The following is a 21,791-nucleotide window of genomic DNA, read 5'->3' as shown; positions in this document are numbered from 1 at the left end:
TATAGAAGGTATTTGGCCACAAATGTCACACGATGGGAAGGGTAGATGGCTAAATCTGTACACTATTTTCAGGCATCTTCCACTGTCATGTTATTCTTCCCCAGGAGCAGGACTTCCCTTTTCTCTTTGTCAAACTTCATGAAGTTCCTGCTTGCTGTTCCTCCAGCCTATTAATGTGTCTTTAAAAGACACTTAAAGACAGAAAAGCTGCCTGCTGTATCAACCACTTTTCCAAATTTCTATTGCCTGTAACCTTGCTAAAGGTGCATTCAGTCCCATCTTTCACTATATCACATAATCTGTGAGGTGTCTGTGTTCTCCTGAGAGCTGAACAAAAAGTAGTTTTGTTATGCAGAAATAAATCAGTTTGAATGACCTCTTATGGAGTCGAGCTGTAAATGGTATGCACAAACCAGTCTGAAAGAGCAAAATCTCCTTGGAGGTTTTGATAAAACTCAGTAAACCTGGGGATGTACAAATTGAACTGAAGTGCTTCCACAGACTTTGCTAAAGCACTTGATGGAGTGAATTTTCATGCTCTGGACCCTAATACTGCAATTAGACTTGGCTGTACAGACAGGAGTGACATTCACCTTCATTTTGCTTGAGGGGGCAATGGAGAATTTCACAGTTCATTGTCATTTTTTATTAAAACAGATAAGAATGGACTCTAGGTTGTGACCCTTGTGTTCAGCAAGACCTCCAAAAATCACTCAGCTGCAGAGATAACAATCAAGAGCACCCTCGAGGCTGTGTATGCTCTATATCAAGAGAACCAAAGAACCCAGTGAAAATGCTACATGAATATTTTCCCTTGCTTCTACCAAATGTTATTGCTCTACGTACCTGTCTTGTAAGATCAGCTCTGAAAGTTTTGCAAGTAAAGTGGAATCTGAACATCTTGTTTTACTGCTGGCAACAATAATAAATAACAGAAGCATAATAGTACTAGGCTGTGAAATTTCCTTCAGAAATGTAGTGTGTGTACAGAATTATCAAAGAACAGGTATTGCAATATTGAATACTGAAAATATTCATTACTAAGTAACAATAATCCCATTATCTGTCACATAATTTTTCATAGTAACAAAACACAAAGTTTTCCATTTACTTATCTTTAAGTAAATGTCTACAGCCTCTACTCTAAGATATTAATTGCATGTCAATCTGAGCAGTCCAATTTGAGCAGAGTTAATATTTGGGCAGTTGTCTTAGTGGTAGACATGAGCTGTAAGTGTCCATGAGGTCAAGCAAGACTAGGTGACATTTTTGGGTAAAGCAGTTAGACAATGAAGAACCTAAGTACACTTCAGGATTAAGGTCTCATGCTGCCCTGTAAAAATTTGAACTCCAGGAAAAAAATTTGAAGTACTGAATCATAAAAATTGTTTTCTTGTTCCTCCAGATGATTAAGAAAATTGAGAGATTCTCCTTCCACAAGGGAATTGCCTTTTCCTGCTTAAAACAAACAAACAAACAAACAAACAAAAACTAATGGATTTTGGTTTTGTGGTATTGTGCAGGTTGTTTTGGTTTTTTGTTTTGTTGGGGTTTTTTTCATTTATTTGTTTTAATAGCTGTTTCTCAGTTTTCCTTCCAGTTACATTCTCAAATACTGACTTTGAGATTTTTTCCATATATCCTCTATACTTTTTTTGCACGTAGGAAATGAATGCTCCATAAAATGCTTAGTATCTTCTCTGCAGTGAAGTGAAGTTGAAGTTGAATCAGAGACTTGTCTCCCATCTTTCTCTGTGACCTTCCTCCCCTCACTTCAAACCCTTTACATCCTCTCTGGTCTCCTCTCTGCATTTACTTCTTCTTCCAGCTGCTCCATCCCCCCCAGCTCCAGTACAAGGTTCCAGAGAGGGATGAGCTCCCTGAGCCCGTTTGGGTTAGCAGTGAGACAGAACTCCCTGGGGTGCTGACTCAGTACAGCAGAGCAGGGACTGCTTTGCACAAGCATTTAAACCACAGTGCTGACGGCAGCTGAAAAAAAAATCTGCATGAAAATCACACAATCCATGAAATTTATTACACCTGCAGTTTGCTAGTTGAGCTCCTAATTTGCATACGGTATTTTGCCTTCAAGTGACACAGTACTTAAACAAATCTACTTCTACATATAAAACTTCATTTTGATCAAGTTGAGATAATTTTCCACTACCTACAGTTAATGTGTATATGCCAAACATTAGTATTTCTGAATTTTATCTTTTCTTTTAAATAATTTTTTAATGGAAATATCTTACAACTTCCCAAATCTGTTGTTTTTAAGAACAATTACATTAGAAAAACCTTCAGAACCCTTACTCCCTAAATCTTTCTTCTTTGTTGCTTTGATTTACAGCTTCTAAATAATTTGCAGAATGCAATTTGTAATTAAGTGCATTCTTACTCAGGTATGCAAATTCTAATGAATACTTGTCATGATTCTACTATTTTTAACAACAATACTGCTGCTATGCTGAGAATTCTTAAAGATCAGACCAATTTTTAATAGGTCAGTGTTCTTTTTATAATTACCTGACTCATTTATTTTGTTTGCCTTTGCATGAATATTATTTGTTTGCTTTATTTGATTGCATTAGCAACAGAGAAAATGAAACATCTCTGCAGGTTTGGTGCAGAAAATAGTTGTAAATATTAACCTCTACTACAATTTTAACCTCTGCTGTGGGTATTTTATAAGAGGTGTGAATATTTCTTTCTCTTCAATGCACAGGGAAATTTTATAAAAGAGTAAACAAAATAGTTAAGCTTCTTACTTTTTCTATAACTATAAATGCCAGTAGCAAAAACACTATTCTAGAAATAGCAAAATCTTTCAAATATTGATTACATGGTTTGCATATATTCATCTTCCTGTTTGAGTCTTAATCCAAGGGTTCTGTTTATTTATTAGGAAAAAAAGAATCTCAGTCATTTTTGACTCAGTCCCAAACAAAACTGAAAAACTCCTAACAAAAATCATATAAAATGATCCAGAATTAAGATCATTAAGTCATTTTATCTGTCTTCCTTACTCACAAGTGGGATTTGCTGTACCTAAAATTTTCATTTGATCTGCTCATGAAAAATTTTCCTAAAGATTCCTAGGTCTTGCCTTTCACTATTTAACTATCCTGGCATTTAGAAATTGTTGCCTAAAGTCTAACCCATATCTCCCTGGCTACAATTTAAACCGCACTTTTTAAAAATCTTTTCTTATGCTTAAAAATTGTTACCAGGTCTCCCTTTTTATTCTCTGAGCAGAAACAAACAAGCTCAGTCTCTCACTACAGAACACGTGATTTTAGCTGTTTTATCATTCATTCTGGTCGTCGTCCCTTCCTTTCCTGCCACGCTTCTCTTTTACACCTTGGGGTGGTGCCTGGGTTTCTCTTTATGAGTGTGATTCTGCCCTAAAACACTGAGGCCATCCTACTTCTCCCTGCCTTGAAGCTGTGGAATCATGTGGGAGAGAATATAAGATTTATTGACAAGAAAATGTTAACTAGAGGCCATTTTTCCTTTGATGTCAGAACTTATTGATACTGAGGAAACTGTTGACTGCACTAACACTTTCTGTATATTTTACCTAATTATCTTACAGTGCAGTCACAAACAGTCCTTAGTGGAGGGGAAGCCAAAATGTGGGGGTTTTTTTTCCCTTTCTTTCTTTTTTTCCCCCCACTTCTGAGTATGCAGTGTTCCTGACACAAAGTACATGGTCTCTTGAGGCAGCAGAAGCAGAGAAGACATCCCACCACTTCAATCCAGCCTCTTCAAACAACTGTGTCCTTTTTTCTAGGCTGGCAGAGCAGATTTGAACTCTTTCTGGCTAAAGGGCGTTGAAATGCTGGTCTTTCACACATTATACAAGTGGTACAATCCCTACTCATTTCCCTGAAAGACTTGATGTTCCTTGGCTATATAAAAGTGCCTGGACGAAGCTGATGGATGCTGCTGCTATGTTAGGCAAGCTCTGAGTGTGTCTAACAAATTAAGTGATGCCAGAAGGGCTTAGGTACAAAAAGGAATAATAAGGAGCCTGGATGCAAAAAGTGTCTTTCAAATATAAAGGGGAAAATGTTAGACATGGTATACTAGAAGAACATTGAACATTCAACAACCAATCCCATAAAAATTCAGGTATCTGCAACAGGATTAGGTGTTACCTTATTACATTTGAGATATCTTCACAATGCCATAAAATGCCCAACTCCGTATTTGCATCTGGGCCTATATTAAAAGTGCCATTTAACTGTTTCAAGGAACCACATTAAATCTTAATAGAACCAGATGAATCCTGGTAGTTTCTTTATAGGAAAAAAAATCCCAGCATTTCAAAACTGCATACAGAGGTATTTTTTTCCTTAAGAGTTTTCTTTTGAAGTATAAAGAAATATACTATTTGCTACAAATGTCACAGGGGGCATGCCTCTATATGCTGGATTGAATTTTCTTATTTGAGACTAAGCTTTACAAAAATTTTAAGCTGAATATATGAACAAGTTTTTTACTAGGATGTTTCAAATCTAGACAGGTTCCTATCTTAGCTCGAGTTCAAAATATCTACAAACGCAGTCAGATATTAATACTAACCATGGTGGGTCTAAACGGTTTTTTAGTGAAAAGAGCTTTGTTATCCACAGCTGCATGAGTCATCATTAAACAAATAACAACAGCTGTATTTGTCTGCAATTAAGCTGCATTAGTATTGAATGACTCAAAATAGTTGACTAAAGTAATAAGAGTCCATTCCTTCCATTTTTATTTCAGGTGACTCACTTCATCCTATTGAGTATAACTGGATTAATCAATGAAGAAGATGCTATTAACTAAACAAAGCAGCAACAATCCTATGTATTTGATCAATAATGGGTAAATTCCTTGGACACAGAAGTACAATACTAAATAACATTGTCTGTTTTGTAGATGTGAACTGAAACAGTAGAATCAGAAATCAATTAAAATTAATCATAATTTCAAATTAGCCTGCATGATTTTATCTGCAGTACTATGTGAATGTGTTTCAAGTTGTGTATTTGACCTTGATTTTGATTTAACATACAAGGAACAGTTGAAATTTGTGACAGGGTTTGTTATTGGTTTTTTTTGGGTGTTTTTTTTTTTTTGGTGTTTTTTTGTTTTGTTTTGTTTTTTTTTTTTTGAATAGGAAATTATATCCTCACTGTAGTGAAAATGGAGGGTCAAAGCCTTAGCTGATGAGAATTAGATGCAATCAATGAGCTTTTATCCATATTCATCAGCTGAAGATCTAGACTAGAAATTTAAATTCTTGTTTCCCAGATTGTATTCATGCAAGTCAATTTATTTTGGCAGTGTAATCAATACCTCTGTAAACAAAAGATATTTACAGTAGTATAACCAACCACACTTTGGAGGTCATTACAGTGATTTCATATTTGTGTTCATCCATTATTATGGGGTAATATTAAAAGTTTCACAAAGGTTTCATTCAGTCATTTTTAGCAAATTAAATTAGAATCATAGAACCATAGAATGGTTTGGGTTGGAAGAGACCTTAGTTCCATCTCCCTTTCCATGGGTAAACCCTTAAGTTCTACCACTGACCTGAAACCTGATTTTACAATGTACTCCTGAAATATTCCCTTTTTCATTTTTGACAAATTGCTTTTTCATTTTTGAAGTAACCCAAAATGGTGGATGAAGTGATCATGTACTTGTGTAGCTTTGATCATATCAAAGCTAATCTTTCTGAAACTGGTAGCACTGACATTTTATTTGAGTTTAGTAACATAAGAAACATTTTCAACACTCTGGAAATTCAATACCTCAATTTTAAGTATTTAAATAAACCTAGGTAGTTTTTATTTAGAGTTGACCAGCATGTGTAACAATGCATGTGCCAATGCTGAATGTTTCATTCAGAACAATATATTTTATTCTCTTTATTTTAATCCTGCATTTTAAAGAGAGTTATTTCTTCTCTTACAGATGATGGCCACTGAATTACAGTGTGAATCACCATTTTACAAGAGCTGGTTGCTAATGTGTCATGTGACTAGCTCGAACATTTAAGTTCTAAATTTCACTGAACTGGCCACAACCTAGCGCTGTTGCAGCGGTGGCTGGCCTCGAAGGGGAAAGCGATATAGAATGGCTGTGAAGTGTATCTTTCAGTTTCAGCTGTTGCAACAGGTAATGGTTTACCATTTAATAGAGATAGACTTTTGGAAAAAAGATCAGTCAATCCTTCTATTCCATCCATGTAGTCTCAAAAATTACTCTGCAAACACACTCAGCTCTATTAACTCTGTTACTATGTCTGTGCATTCATGTGACACCTGTGGTCAGTCAGGACCTGTGGCTGAGAGATCCTTGTGTATACTTCATAGGAAATGAAACATCATATCAGCAAGGCATCAGCTAGTGATAGCAAAACATTCAGTCATCCATTTAATAGCTTGAAAATCTCACTATGACTAGTGAATTTTAGCATGGGGAATTAAGCAAAAATTTTCTCTGCAACCAGCTGTGATTTTTTTCAGTAGAGCTTCTCAAAACACTAGCTAAAAAGATTAATTATAAATGTATTTTTTTAAATTCTGTAAATGTAGCAGGGCATGGTATGTGGGGAACAGAAACTGAGCAAAATATGTTTGCTGACATTTTCTATAAACTGGATGAAATTCAATATATTTCTCGTACAAAAGTCACCAGAAATATTCTACTGTGTACATTATTAAGAGAATTATCAGTACTTCTCTAGCATGTAATCTGACATTTGGCCTCAAAATGTTTCACACAGATGTCAGCAAGCAGACGCCTTATTCCTTTCACAATGTGAATATCTTTACTGTTCATTGTTTATGGCAGTCATTATTAACTGCTGATTGAAGTGTGATTTGTATCACAGTGAGACAGATGATCTAAGAGAAAAAAGCTGTTCCAGGGCCAATGTCTTCCAGTAACCCAGATGTCTCTGCACTGTACTACTGAAATCAGAGTTAGGATACCCAAGACACTTAACCATATTGTACAAGTAGACATCAAACAGTGTTTCCAGTAAAAGAAAAAAATTACAAACTGGAGTGATTCCAGCAGAGGACCACTAAAACAGTGGAGTGTCTAAGGGGCTGAAGCATATGATTCATGTGAACTGAGGGAGCTGTTTGTTCATCATGCAGAAGAGTGTGTGGTGGTCTAATTGCTTTTTCCAAGGTTCTCATGGCAGAATATAAGGGTGTTGCAGGGTGGTGTTTCAGCACAGCAGCTGTACTCTTCACAGAAGTGCCTAGCGAAAGAAAAAGGCACAACAGACAAAACTTGCTTCTACATTTCCCTGAATGTAAAGGAAGAGATTTTCACAATGAGGACAGAGACTGGAACTGGATGCCTAGAGAGTCTAAGGAATCTCCACTCTTGCAGACACTCAAAATTCAGCTGCACATAGCCCTGAGTAAGCTGACAATATGTTAAACCTCCTTTGAGGAGAAACTTTTTACCAGAAAACCACAAACCTCCATTCCAACCTAAGGAATTCTGCAGTTCTTGGTTTCTTGTCATCTGAGGTCACCTGTGCTGCACCTGGGAAAGAAGATGTTAACAGTCACCGTTGGGACTGTCAAATCCAGGGTAGGAAAGTTTTGAGAAGAGGCAGCCCAAAGGCAGGATGAACAAGTCAGAAAAAGAGCTGTCACCCCTTGGCAAAACACAAGATCTTCTGACTTCTCCAGGAAGACCTGTGTGGAAAAGTTGGTGGAACTGAAATAGGTGTCATGAAGGATGTGGTGCTGCATGGGAACTGAATGATGTCCAGATTTACACAGGAAGATCTCAGAGATTATGAGAATTTTTTCTCACCAAAGGGCTTTATACTGTGCCAGCCTCTTTTGTAACAATCCTTCAAGCTAAGCCAATACCACTGGTCCTGCTGCTGCAAAAGGGAGGAAGTGAACTGATGTCCAGAAGCGAATAGTGCAAAAGAGCACTAGCAAAATCAAGAGACATGATCCCTGTAGATCCTCTGAATGTGGCCTGAGAGCATGTTTAAGACCAGAGAACCCCAAAAGGAAAGGAAAACCTACACAGTCCAATCCTTCATATTGAATTGCTCAGTAATGAGCACAAATGGAGGTAAGGTGGTCTCTATACCTACTATTACACCACATTCAGGTGGACTAAATCAAGTATACCAAAAGGACCAATTCTGACTTTTAATCGGAGGTGCCAGTAGCTAGACATTTTTTCTATCTGTTTTTGTTCCTATGCTACTTTTCAAAAAGAAAGGTTTCCACCGAGATCTGTCCTTCCTCTGAGAATGTGCTCAGACTTTAAGATTTTTGGTTTCTTTCAAGAGGGGTGGGGTAGCTCTTTTAGTTGGGAAAACAACACTCACTATTTCCTTTTTAAAGACTGCTGGTGTTTCTTACTAAGAAGATACTTATGGACTTATGTGTCTCCTTAGGTATTCAATATCAGTGTCATTAATAAATTGTCTTTATTACTGGGAAATTTGTCAGCAATGGGTTATTTGAAAGAGATGATCAGTATGGTTTAAGCTCTTTCAGAAAACACATTTGAAGACCCTGTTGGATTGAAGATGATGACAAGGAAATATTATCGTGGGATGATGAGCATTCAAAATAGTAGCAACAAATGAGGGGTCATGTTTTGGCAACAGCAGTGAGAGGAAAATTAGATGTCTAGCAGTGGTGCAAAGCACACTGATGCACTTCTGAAGAGCTGAAGGAAAATTTAAGTAGATAACAACATTTTATATATTGCAGACGAAGACAAAACAAGACCTTGGTTATGAAAAGAAGGGAAAAATAATTCATACATAAAGGAGAAGTTTCCTCACCTGAAATATTTTGGTCTTCTCAAGTAAGAGGTTCTATTTTCAGAGGTATAATTATTAAATGCTAACATCGCTCAACATCTAATATGTTGTGCTTCTTTCCATGTTGCCAAAATTGCAAAGGCATCATTTTGCATCAGGAGGTTCTCTTTCAGCAGTGTGGCTCTGAAAGAATAATTTTCAAATGGTTTTCAGAGTTTATGCCTTGTGAGTGAGGCTCTTTACCTTGTGAACTTTCACATTATTGGGCCAACTGAAATAGATGCTCTTGTCCTTTCAGAATAGAGTTTTAGCCATAACACTTAATTTCTGACCTTTGTGGGTTTAACTTATACTCCATTATGACCTTCAGAATACTGGCATGAATATATGCACTTGCATATTATAGATCCACAGCCTGAAAGATCTATTCAAATTTACAATAAGTAGCTTCTGTGTATGCATAGTGCTTGTGGGGGTTTTTATTTGTTTTTCTTGTGGTTGGGTTTTATTTTTTTTTTTTTGGTTTTGTTGTTTGGGTTTGGTTTTTTTTAATTTTTGTTTGTGGGAGGTTTTTTGTTACATCAGTGAGGTTTTTATTTTTATTCATGAATACATGTATATATATGTATGTGCCTTAGGACAAAGAACCCATAATATGGTATTAAAAGGAATACAATGTGCAACATATGAGCTGAATAGGGTTACAATAAACAAGAAATTTTTTTTGTTAGTTTAAAATTTGACTAATGAATTTTTTAGAATATATACTAAAAATTTCTTCTAGACTAAAATCTTACTTCAAATTTCAGCATACTGAGGATTTTTATAAGCAAATTACAACTCCTGAATATAGGGGTTTATGTAACAAAAAGGCTAATAGTCCCTTAACTATAATAGCAAGAACAGATATTATTCTAATACAAAAGGAATACTTACCCAGCAGAAGGGTGACTCTACAAATCATTATTATGAAAAGTACCTTTCTACTTCGTTATATTCAATCTGCAAATCATAAACTCATTATTTTGCTGGCAAAAAATAGGCTGGATTGGATTTCAATGTGCTTTTTTTCTTGCATCGCATTGTTCTACGTCTGTACTGACTCTTCCTTTCAATAATTTTCTTTGTGATTGCTCATCTTCATGTTTCCTATAATTTGTGAGGCTAAAATGCTTGATGTTTATACTGGGAGTCCCATGCAGCTAGTCAGCTCAGAATTTGACTTTCATCTTAAATGGGCAAAGCAAAAAAGCCAGTAGAAAATGGAGGCAAAGGAGAAGAGAAAAAAAGTTGTTTATATTTCTGAATTGGCTAAAGCAATGCTGTGAGAGCTATTCTGGAATAGAATACCTTTCTTTTCAGATAAGCACTGGCAGCTGTGCCATCTGCAGTATAGAATACCTACCTGCTTGTGAAATATATTCTGTGATAGGTGACTTATATTTACTTACATAAAGCAAGCTATACTTTCTCCTTCTGGATTTGTTCTGCTTTCATTTACTCAGTTTGGCAGCTTACCTTGTATACAAGCTGTCAAAATTTGACTAATGTGCCTCTGGGAATCAGCTGGTCAGTAAATCTTTCCTTTCTCAGACTCCTTTGGCTTTGTTGAACTGTTCTGTCATTATAGTAACCAAGCGAATTAGAATTGGTTTTTTATTTGATAGGACATCCTCTGAAACATAGACAAAAATTACAGCAGCAGTATGGTAACAAATTGAACGGGGGGGTGGGGGAAAGCTTAATTTATTTTTTATTTCTCTTGTGAATTAAAGTCTTAGATTTTCCAGTATTACCTTAGAAAGATGAAAAAAGAAAACTACCTGTTTATGTGAGCAATAATTACATATTCTGTGTAAGGAGAAAACATTCTGCTGTGCACTGATGAAAACTGTTAGTCATTTCATAATGTTCTGCAGCATTGCTTCTCCTGACTGCACACAGTACTAATAAAACAAGTTAATGGAGTTTATTCTGTCACAAACACTACAATTTCAAAGAGTTGATTGCAGTCTATGGGAAATCAGTGTCTAACTACCTCTTAAAGATGCACAGTAGTTTTAACGTATTATCCGACAGAAGATATACATTAAAGCACTCTAGTCACATGTGTAAGAAGGCATGGAGAAAAGGAGCAATAGCATCTACTGTTCATAGTTCATGAAGACCATGATAGCTGGATCAGTACACAACAAGAGACCCTCCATGTTTCCAGTATTTACAAATTCTCCAAATGATAGTTTGTCTGAAAGTCAAATTAGCTAGGATATGGAATTGAAAAATTCACATTTTATAAGATGCATTTAAACCAAATTATACTATTTAATAAGTAACTTGCAGCTTGGATTTATGTTGACAAAGATATACAAACCAAATGCTGTCTCACAGTCTCCGAAATTGCATGTTATTCATACTAAAATATGAGGCTGATTATAAGATGCAATGGTAATCAGACTGAATTAATAGAAGCCCTTCAACAAACCTTCATTTCCTCAAGATTCATGGCATTCCCTGTAAGTAGACACAGAGAAGATGTATTATTTTGGAAAACAGATTTCAATTGTTTCATGAGGATTGAGGTATGTTGCTTTGGTTAATCAATAGAACTTCCTAATTTAAAATATTTCTTATTGCCATGAAGGTTTTCTACAGGATAACATGTTCTTCTATCCCCTCAGTCTAATACCAATTAAACTCTAAGAAAAGAGACGAATGAAAAGAAGATGTTTAAATGTTCACTAGATGTTAGGATCAAAGAAATTAATTTCCATTATGGAACACTACTATTTCAATTCACGATCTCCTTATAAGAAACTCATCTCGTTGGCTTATGGAATACTAATTAAAGCTAAGGGATCTTAGGAAAGCTAAGGCTTATTCAAATTTCTAAATCTGAAATTTTCTAACAGAGGCAGACACTAATGGGTCATTCTTGGTATAAAATCTATGTGCGCAGAAACTCTCAGGAATGCAGTAATAGCATTGGAGACAAAGCAAAACAGAGTTAGTTTATTACTGGCCTGGACTCAACATTAGCAGGATGTCCTTTGTTCTTGTTTGTGATGCTTTTTGTGGCTTGGTGAGAAATAGGGACAAAAGGGAGATGGCAGCAGCAGATGTGGATATAAAATGTGTACACTGATAAACATATGGCCTTAGATGAGAACAAACAGAACAGAGATGGTGAAATTGCCATTGCCATGCCAGAATTTCTGTCTCACACATAATGTCTAGCCAGCAAACTTCGCTTACAGCCAGAACACTAACAATCCCTAGGATATATAATTTTAAACATCTTTAGTGCAGTTCTAATTTTTTCCCCTTTTTCCTGTATTAGTTTCAAGGTTAAGGGCATTTTATAAAGAGATATAATCCCATGTATTCAAAGACATTATTGATTTCATTTCCATTGTTTAATTTTGCACAATGTAAAGTCTGTCTTTGTATAAAATAAATGTATTTTCAGAGCATCCAATTAACAATGTATTAAACTTTTTTTTCCAAAAGTTTTTAAAGTGCACAATATTTTAAGTCATTAATTTTTCTAAGTAATTTAGGGCTTAAAGCCTGTTAAGTATCTTTTGCCTTCAATATTAATTTCTAATACTTTCTGCTAGTATATCACATATAAGTCAATCTGCCTTGATTTTATTTTCCTTGAAAATCACATTAATATTTGTCATTATCCTGTATTTCTGATTAAGGTGCTGCCAGTGGGTCAGCAGGATATTGATAATGGGGCATATTCTCTCCTCAGACAGATTGTTAAATCCTGAATAGGTCTGCTGATGTGCAGAGTTGATGGCTTTATTCTGCAATGTAAATGTGCAATGTTGCATGTGTGAATGTAAAAGCAAGACTGAGAAAGGGTATACAGAGATGCTTACCACCAGACTGACTGGAAATTGCCCTGGGGAACAAAAAGCAGATTACTCAAACCTTCTGACAGAAGATGGCAGAAGAGGTTAGAGCCCAGTCAGGATAGCGAGAGCTCTGTTTGAAGCCCTTGCCACTCTGATACACCTATTGCTTGTCATTTTATTCCACTTCAGCAGTAATGAAACCAGCAGGCAACAAATTCTGTCTAATACTGTTGGGCAATACTTAGGGCAGCTGTTGGGCACACCTACAGCATTAATCTCATTAAGTCCCATTGACTTCATTGGTGTGTGAGTGTACAGTTCTGAGGACAACGTCTCTGTGTCTGTCCTAAAAAGAAATGGTGATGAGCTGCAGACCAAGAGCTTCCCCTTTCTTCTGATACACTTGCTTCACTTTAAGTTTGTGTTCAAATAAATATCTTCCACTACGTAACCTGAAAGGACTTACAAGATCCTTGTTTAAATACTCAAATTTAAGAGATTAAAACTCATGAGATAACATTTTGCAAACACTGTAGAAAATATATGTATGGCTTTCCTCTGGTGATACAACTTTTAGTTATTTTTTCCACCTTTTTAGATAGTTGTATGCTCTGTTTTCTCTCTGTAAGGAAAAAATGGAAGGTGTCATAAAATGGGAATATTCCATTTGTTTTAGTTTGACTACAACTTCAACCACATTTACATTATCTACTGGTTTATAAGTTGTGCTGGTTCTATTATGTATTGAGAGCAGTTGTAGTGAGAATATGTAAATAAAATTAAAGATATTAACTAATACCAATGACTGTTAATTGCATATTGATATTGAAATGCAGTAACAAAACTGCATTTCAGTTTTGAAATATAAGGTATTATTTTATACCTTTGGATAAAACTGAGTTTAGATCTCGGTTTTCTTCTACCCATAATAATCCTCCATAAGCTATATAATCTAAAGGAAATCTGAAGTTATCAACCTAAAAAATTTATTTATGGGAATTGAGAGGAAGAAGTGCCACAAGTCTTTATTTATTTATTAAGGGTTCTCTAGCTCTTTGCATTACAGTAGGTAAGATCTATAATTTTGTTCTTTCCTATGTAATGCAAGGACTTCCCTTGATACCTATGTCCCTCAGATCCATCTTGTCACAATATGTAGATAATACCTTTTTTCTTCCTTAGAAAGCTGTGAAAATGAGGCACCAGGGATATGAAAGTCCCATTTGAGTTCTTCAGACACTGTATACAATCTAAAGCAGCACCTTTTATTTTGATGTATATGTCGGAATTTGTCATACATTACTGAAATCCTCTCAGGGAAAGTGCAGCAGCTGTTTAACAATACCTGGCATCAGGCTACAACGTATTAAGGCAGGAAGTGATGAGCCAAAACATATCAAATTGAACTGCAGGGGCAAAATAGGTATGCAAATCGCAAATCCTCAATCGGAATTTGGTCAATCCGCCAGGACTAAAACTGCTACTCTTGCAAATAGTGATGTGGAATTAAAACACAATTGTGGGTATGCTGGATAGAAGTCTTACTAATCCCTTTGTTCAGGAACTTACTAAGAAATATTGACTATGTAGATATCAGCCAATTTATTGAAGCTGTAGCCCTAGGGAGCTAGTGCAAGTTGTAGTGCATTATGATGTTCTGCTCTGCAGCATTAGTGCAAAATATATACCCATTGCAAGTCAATTTTAAATGCACTTTTCTAATGTGATGAGTCATAGTGTGTAAGACTCTGGATTTACTTCAAATTTTTTCAAACTTTTTTTCTTGGAAGTAAGGACTGTTTATATATCCAACGCTTTTAAAAGAATAAGATTTTCCAAATGTATTATAAAGCTTTACTACAGTTTAACTTAAAGGCATTAAAATGTTGAGATAACTAAGGCAATAGGGTGGGGTTTTTTTGCATCAGTATCGGCTCAGGATTTGAACCATGTTCTGAAGATGGATGGAGAAGCAATTGCACTGAGAGATAAAAGATGATATTTCAAATTAGTAGAAATGTGTGAAGACAGACTGAGTCTAGCTGTGTTATGGCTGTTCGAAAAAGTAGAAAGACTGGTAGCAGATGATCTTTAAGGGAGCAGATCTGTTAGAGAAAGTACTGAAAATTATGGTTTTAAAATAAAATGGTAAAAGAAGGACTACACCAGAAGAGATAGCATGAGGGAAGTACTTTCTGTCTTAAAACAAGGAAGGTAGAGGAATTCTGCAAATCTTGGCATGCAGATATTGCTGGAACTTGTATTTGCAATATTCACTGCTGACAAGTAAAGGCCAGAACAATCCACAGAGTTAAGTAAAGAAGAAATGGAAAGTTGAAAGTCAAAGATCAAAGATGGCACTAGTTAAGAAGTAGCTCCCTTTGAATTACTCCTGTTTGCCAGAGGGTCACAGGAGAAAATTAATTATATGACTAAAAATATGAAGAAAATACATAGAAGTCATTTTAAGTTTTCAATATAAAATGCTCTACATTCACAGATAAATAATTCACTTCTTTTTTTTTATTACAAGAAAGAAAATGATTCAACAGAATCAGGCAGTCACTGGAAATAATCACTGAAAGTGAAAGAAACTGTAAGAAGGATTCAGACATGCAAATGTCTGTATGATACGAAGATAAAAGGGTGATATTATGCAAAATTTTGTTTTTTGCAGAGAATGTGCATTCTAATGTAAAGAAAGAGCTTCTTCAGAATATGGGTCAATTAATTTCCATTGGATGAAAACACATCTAAAATGGGGTGTTCCCTAAGGCTCACCAAACTGTCATTTGTAGGAAGAATTCACTAAAGTCTTTGCCATTCTTGATTAAAATTGAAAGGAAAAGTCAATTTCATGTCTTCTAGCTAACAAACCAGTCAGCTGATAGTCTTCTTTTGCTTCTTCAAGGTTTAAAAAAGTTCAAGGTTTCTTTGTTTCTTCAAGGTATAAAAATATCCTTTATACATGCAAGTAGAATCATGATACATCATACTTGATTTCAGAATCTACTCTGTTCAAATGCTATAAGATGTTTTTAAGAGTCTCATAGCTTCCTAAAATGAAAGACAAAATATTTGAAACATTTTGAAAAGTATGACAGGAATTAGTGTTGTTGTGCAATGAACTCATAAGAGTCGTTGGACATTGGTGAATACATTTTAATCCAAACAGTAAAATAGAAACTAGAATTAAAAAATAACACCTCATTTTGGGCTGTGAAAACACATGATTAATCCTATTATCAATGGGAATTAAGTTACTATATTTGAAGCTGACCTAGAATTCCTAGTTCCTTTAAAATCACCTCTTAGTGCCTCTTCCAAAGCATCTGAAACTGATAATTGTTTGACCCTCAGAGGTAAGAAAGTACTTCACCAGCAAGAGCAGAAGATTTGCTAATGACAATCTCCTAGGTCAGTGGTCAGATAATGGTCATGCTCATCGACAGGGAATGGGAAAAGGAAAGCAATGGGAAAACTAAGGTTGATGAGCATCCTAAACTGAACTGTCCATCAGCACAAGGTGCAAGGGAGAGGGAAGTGTCACTGGGACCCTGAGGTGCTGCGTGATAGCCCAGAGTACTTTAGAGCTGCTAAGGACAGAGCTCATGAGCTCTGACATGTGAGAATGTGTACGTTATGTGTAGGTAAAAGAGGAGAGAAGGTATTGGAGAAATGCATGAAGCTCTATGGCAACACTTGGAATTTGTGTTTTGGAGCTTGGTGGAGTATGCAGTGCTTTCAATAGAAGCTTCTGGTAAATGTTTCTTCTTTTTGGGAAGTACTGAAACAAGACCTTTCCAATCATTATCAGGCACATTTCACCTTCACCTTGCAGACAAAGAATATTGGCTAAAATACCTATTAAGTATTTAAGTTTTACACTTCATTTAAGCTGTACAGAAAAAAAAAATCATCAATAAAAAATCTTGAGAATGACCTTATGCTCCTTTCTCTAAAAAAATTAAAAAGAATATGCTGTGTAGATGAATTAGATGATGGGATACCATGGACTGCAGTTTAACTAAAACCATTGATCTTTACAAATTACTCCCATTTGACAACAGGGATCCATCAAACTCCAATAGTACAATGCCAAAAAAAAATATTTTTTTTCCTTTTATACTTTGCTTATTTTATCTCTTCGCCCTGTTTCTGATTATATTCTCCATTTTATGGTGAAGGCATTAAATGCTAATGAGGTCATTCCTGGTCCTATCCCAGTCAGTCTTTTTGGCATGATTATTTCTGGAGTTGAACAAACCATGTGGAATAAATGAGATTAGCGCAGTAGGAGACATTTTCAGAGTTTCATATAAAAGTATGCACTGATAGTTCACCTTGATGGCACAAATTTATCTGCATTGCTAATTTGTGTGCTTGAGCCTGCCTGTGCGAGTCTGTGTGTGTGTATTCATTGTGGCAGTTCAGTCTCACAGATACTACAGTACAAGTGGGGGGGCTTAACTATTTTTCATAATTATGAGAAGGATCTGTCTTTTCCACCTTTCTTCAGGTTATTTTTGTTGTTGGACTGTAGAAGTATAAGGAATGTTGAGGAGTGACAGTTTCACGAGAGCTGCAAAATGAACAATATCAACGTAGCTACAGATTCTGTGAAGTGGTATGAAGCAGTCACTGATGATAAAAACTGCTGAAAAGAACCTCCAGTAATCACACAGAAATCAGTTTGGACTCAGTTTTCCTCACTTGGTTCTGAGGGGTTTTGTTTGTCTATTTTTTGTTTGTTTTCGTAGCAATGTGTATTGTGTTATATCACTTTAAAAGAAAATATATAGCTCTGGGTTGACTGGTCAGACAATTAGTTAACATTTAAACAAACTGGCACTTGGTTTGGTTTTTTTTAAATCAGATAATGCTTTTTCTTAACTTTTTCCTTTAGCTTTACTAATTCTTGCTTGCAGGAATGCAAAAAAAATGCTTTGTTTTTCCCCTCTGCCTTTTTTTTTGTCACAAGATATTGCTGAACTGTTGCAAACATCCGTTTACTTGTTCAAACCCTTAACTGAGCCATAGTAACAGACAACCTGTCGTGTGAAATAGAAATGACCTAAAACTCTCTTACTCTGAAACAGTTTATCTGCCAATTTGACATCCAAAAGGATATCACGGCTGTATTATCTCACATCTGTTGGGTGCTGACCTCCTTTTGGTTGTGACCACTGAACTAGATAGACCTTGACTCTAATCCAATGTGACAGTTGTACTGTCCCTCTGTCTTGAAAGGGTTTTGGCCAGTGCAGAAATCCTGTTGATTCTCTTATGCCATTCTCATGTCCAGCTCCAAAATAAGGACAGAGAAATGTACCACAATAGTGTTTGAATTTAAAGTTTGCTGCTAGATGCCACAGGTTCCATGCAACAGAGGCTCTTGATAGGTCCATTTCAACCCCTAGAGTTTTGTGAAGTATTTAAGTCAAATATGCATATTTCATTACAGCTAAATGCAAAATAAAATAAAACAAGCAAATAAACAAATGAAGAAACCCACCACACAAAGCTAGCACCAGCTGTGTAAATGCATCGATTAGCTCTCTAAATGGGGAAACACAGAGATTTATTGTTGTGCTTTTAGCCATTAAACTAGGAAGTAGCTGCCTCATCTTCCCTAATTTGCAGCCAATTCCTGAATCAGGTTTCCTCTCTTGATCAGTTCAGAGTCAGCAGAAGTGTTGTATGAATAAGGATGAAATACCAGCCGAGTAAGGACTCCTTTCTTGATCTACAGGGAGAGACAGAGGGAATGATTATAGGATGGACAGTCTGCTACTCTTAATGGAAACAATTTATAACAGAAAATATTTTTGGAAACTGAGTTTTTTTCTTTTAAAGCTATGTTAACTTGACAGAATATTTAGCAATCTATCTACTCCCTTCTCTAATTGATTAGAAAAATAATGAATGCAGAGTTAGCTATTCTTGTCAGAGCTCCAGGTTCGTGCTTCATATATGGCTGCTGCAAAGGAGATCACAGAGCACTGGAAAATAAGAAGAAAGTGAGAAGCATGCATCAGTGTCACTGCATGGCCAGTCTTGGAGACAAAGGGTGTCTTCCCCCAATTAGAAAAGTGAAGAAGATGGGCTGAAACTTGCTTTCATTCTCAGATGTCAACATCAAATTCTTACTAAACCTAAAGGGGGCAAAGTCAAGCATTGCTTGAGCTCCTATTACTTGTCTTTCCCCACATACACTATTCCCCTTCTAAAGGCTCCATTTCAAGATGTTTTTCTGAGATGTCAAAATTTCCCTCTCCCCATTCCAGATATATTTCCCACAACACAAAGGGTAGGAGACTGAAAAGATGGGCAGGGCTGTGCTTAATTTTGGGAAGCTGATAGCACATTCCTTCAAGATAATGGAATGCTATGAGGTGTTCTCTTGCATATTGCTTCCTTCTCTAATACAGTTGAATGGGGTAGTGAGAGCAAGTTGACATTGTTAGGGCAAATGACCCAGGTCTTTGGTAATGAAGACACATCCAGACTGAAGTTTATTGTTTTAATTTTAATCTTGAACAACCCAAACACTATTAAGGAGGTTGTTCTAAAATATCCAGTATATTTTCACTGAGAACTTTACTTCAGCATGGTGCATACAAAATAATTTATTATAAGTTGATTTATGGATTGAAATGGCTTATTTATATTCAGTGTGAATCAATACAGAGTGATTACTGAATTTTCTCTATAGCCTATCATTAGCCAGAATTCCCAGAGTGGGAGAAAAGTGGCTAGATACTGGAAACCCACTTAAAAAATATGCTATACTATGTCCCATCTGCTTGGATAGGATTCATTTTTTATTAAATATGAATTTCAAAATTATTAATTTGATTTTTCTTGTCTCCTAGCCAGAAACTGGATTTGGAGGAAGTCACACAATATATTAAAAAAATTGTAGTTCTAGAAAATCTGACTAATGGGAAATATTAATTTATTTTGAGAAGAAACTAAAAAAAAATCTGCAAAACAACAAAGAATTACATTTCTACATAGATATTGCTTACTTTTTTTTTTACCCAGTATATTTTACCCTTCTATAACTTTGGGATTTCAACTGCCTGTCAGTGTACTTCAGTGCTATAACATGTAGAAATTCACCAGTATTATATCAATTCAGCAGAACATAAAATCAAACCTGATGCTCGTTCCAAAATTAAGAAGCCATTTAATAACAGACAGTATGTCTGGTGTACCACGCTTCTGCAGCAGAGCAGCTTTATTATGTACTGTTGCTTAACAACTGTTGCTTAACAACGAATGAGGGTAATCCTGACTCTTCCATCACAGAGCTCTCCAAACTAGAATCAGTACTAACATCTACCTTTCAGTAAGAATAGGCTGGAAAGAACGAAATTAAAATATGCTAGGAAGGCACTGCAAATATTCCTACCCTCTGCCAATCTATTTGCATCTCACATACCTTGAACATTCTCACCTTTAAGTGCCTAATGCATGTGGGAGCTTCATGAAAGATAATAAATACGAATAACAGCCTGTAGCACTCCCCCCTCATAGCTCATTTCCAGCTACTGCTATTCCTATTGCTTTTTCTTTCTCACTCACAAAATGATTATCTTTATTTTTATTTATTGTGCTCATGAGAGTTTATCATGTTAGTTACAGATTACTGTGATTCTGCTACTCAGTAATGACATCAGTAATGAGAATTATGTAAGAAATTCAGTTGAACAATAAATGTGACAGCATAGAATCAGATTTTATTATGTATATGTGTGGCAATTGGAGGGTGATTTCAAAATGACAAAGTACTCAGGGTTTCAATGCTTCCTGCAGCTGCGCTCTCTTTTAATCTTTATTCTCCATTTAAGAAAGAAATAATCTAAATCTAAATCATACATTATAAACTCACAGTTTAGCCATTTCAATATCAAGGGAAAGTTGAAAGCCAGTGCAGTCATGAATAAGCACTAAGGAAAGCTTCAGACAGCTACGGTTTAAAAGTAATGGGAGGCAGAAACTAAGAATGTTCTGAGTAAACAAAAATATTTCAGAAATCTGAAAAACAACTTTAAATCGAGATTTACGAATACAAAACTGTTATTTAAGTTCTTACAATTTACCCTTTCAAAAAGGTGGTCTAATAGATTTATGTCTGTGTCGAAAAGGAGATTTAAGGTTTTCTTCACAATGGCTCGCGTAAAAGAAGGGGAAGGTGGGTATCCTAAACTCCTGCAGCCAGAAAGGAAAGGTGTCCTCCACTAAGGAAAAGCCTGGGTTATGATTTTTCTCTAAATTTTGTTTAAATAAATCTCTATTTTCAACAGAGACATTTGAGGTCAGTGTCCTTTGTTCAGGGCTTGATTTTCACTGTTTTTGGTATTTTCATGCTCAAGCACAGATAAGAAGTGATCTCTTCTGTGGATTTTTCCATGGTACAAGTACAGAACAACCACTCCATCCAGGTCCCTCTGGTTAAAAAAAAAGCAATAATGACCAATTTCATATACCTAAAGACATTCAGATTTTGATCTATTTTCTTCAAACTCCATTTTTGCTTCAATTGCATTTTAGAAACCAAGTGTGCTGTTTGGGTTTTTTTTTTTTGTTTTTTTTTTTTTTTTTTAATGTACCAGTATATTTTTTACCATGGACTTTCTGTAGTAACAAGGGTAGATCACCTAAGTTAAAATTTAAATATTTAAATTCACCTCTCTTCATCCCCCTGTCCAAGTGTGTTTCACAGGTGGCTTACTGATACCAGATGTCTTTGTGGCAACAGGCTGCTCAGATTTCCTTGTGAACATGAGAAAGATATTGTTGTTATATTGACAGATGTCTTTTCATCAGCTCACTGCTGTAATTATCACCATTCTTATTACTGTCCTCTTTCACGCAGCACACTGTGGAAAGTTCCAGCACATTGCAGACCGCTTATGTGCAGATACTTGCCATAGGAGGTGACTTTGACTCATGATGAGATATCAGCCACCTTCTCATGAAGGCTGGAGCAGAAAAAGCATGTGCACCCATGATAAAGAACACAAACACAAGCCGTTCTTTCAAATGCTAACATGCTTATCTCAATGGCAAAATAAAGCCTAACATTTCATTTCTCAGTCACAGAAGCA

Source organism: Pyrgilauda ruficollis, unplaced genomic scaffold, assembly GCF_017590135.1.
Source record: "Pyrgilauda ruficollis isolate IOZ18807 unplaced genomic scaffold, ASM1759013v1 scaffold20, whole genome shotgun sequence".
Lineage (NCBI taxonomy): Eukaryota > Metazoa > Chordata > Aves > Passeriformes > Passeridae > Pyrgilauda > Pyrgilauda ruficollis.
Note: the sequence above shows the minus strand (reverse complement) of the source record.